Raw genomic sequence first — 1,759 nt, 5'->3', positions numbered from 1 at the left:
GACAGGAGCCTCAAGCTGTCCCCCTGGGTAGAGTGCTGTGGCATCTCAGCTCACAGCAACCTCCAATTCCTGGGCTCAAGCGAGTCTCCTGCCTTAGCCTCCCAAGTAGCTGGGACCACAGGCACCCGCCACAATGCCCGGCTATTTTTTGCAGCTGTCATTGTTGTTTGGCAGGCCCGGGCTGGATTCAAACCCGCCACCTTGGGTGTACATGGCTGGCACCTTAGCCACTTGAGCCACAGGCGCCGAGCCATCCATGGGGTATTTCATTCACACTCTTTCAGACCCTTTGGTTTTTCATGTCTTTCTTGGCCATTGTTTAACAGTACTTTTAGATTAGATGACTTCATTTTTTTTTTTTTTTTTGCTTGTCTTTTCATCATATGGATAGTGCATGTTGTATATAATCAGCTCCTGCTGATGGATATTGAGGTTTTGTTTTTTATTCCTGCCTTCCAAGGAGATTGTACCAATTTATAGTTGTAGTGTGCATTTCCCCACACCCTTAGCTACAAAGTATGTTACCACTCTTTTTGATCACTGTCAAGCTAATAACTGAAAAACTATAATTTTATTTGAACTTTTTTTTTTTGAGACAGAGCCTTAAGGTGTCACCTTGGGTAGAGTGCCGAGGTGTCACAGATCATAGCAACCTCCAAATCCTCAGCTTAAGCGATTCTCTTGCCTCATTCTCCCAAGTAGCTGGGACTACAGGTGCTGGCCACAATGCCCGGCTATTTTTTGCTTGTAGTTGTCATTGTTGTTTGGTAGGCCGGGGCTGGATTAAACCCGCCAGCTCTGGTGTATGTGGCTGGCACCTTAGCTGCTTGAGCTACAGGCGCCAAACCTATTTGTACATTTTTAATGATTGAGGTGGAGTCATTGCGCTCTGGGTAGAGTGCTATGATGTCATAGCTCACAGCAACCTCAAACTCTGGGACTTAAGCGATTCTCTTGCCTCAGCTTCCCAATTAGCTAGGACTACAGGTGCCTGCCATAATGCCCAGCTATTGGTAATTTATTTCTATTCATTAGTCATTTCCTTTACCCATTTTAACACTGAATTATCTTACTGGGAGAATTTGCCCTTTGTCATATGTTACAAATATTTTTCCTAAATTTGTACCTTGTCTTTTCTATTTTTTGGAGGGTGGATAATCTACATTTTGTGTTGTCTCTCTTTTTGTAGGTTCTAAGTTCTGATAATTCTACCACTTTCTGGGTGTGTCACTTGTGTCTCTGAGCCAGTTTCCTGCTTTATGAGATGGGGTGATGACGCTTTGTACAAGGTTTGGTGTAGGTTCGATGAGTGAATCCAGATCTGAAAGCGTCGGGTAAGGACCGGGCCAAGGCCAAGCAGCAGTTCCGAGATGCATACGCCCCCTACCAGCACAAAGGGCTGGCCTGAGTAACAGCCGGCTGGCCTCAGCTTCGCGCTCTTCCAACTCACGTGAGTGGCTCCGCCCCGTCTGATTTCCGACTAATGGCAAAGCTTCGTGAGGCGTAGAGTCCTGCCCCTAAGCCTCCTGACCAAGAGGCGGGCTCCATCTTGCTCGGAGTCCCGCCCCCTGCCGATTCGAGCAATGGGTGCCCTCCGTTTGGCGCAGGCCCCGCCCCCGCCGCGCGCCGGGCTGCGGGCCTCGGGGCTCGTTCCGGAGGGCGGACGCTGAGGAGGCCGGAGTGGTCGCAGCTCGGGCGGAGTCCGTGCCGGGCCGCGGGATTGGGGCGGGCAGCGAGCAGACGGGCCGGCGGGGGCAGC

Source organism: Otolemur garnettii, unplaced genomic scaffold (genome assembly GCF_000181295.1).
Source record: "Otolemur garnettii isolate 467f Iridium unplaced genomic scaffold, OtoGar3 scaffold00015, whole genome shotgun sequence".
Taxonomy (NCBI): domain Eukaryota; kingdom Metazoa; phylum Chordata; class Mammalia; order Primates; family Galagidae; genus Otolemur; species Otolemur garnettii.
This window is presented reverse-complemented; position numbering follows the sequence as displayed.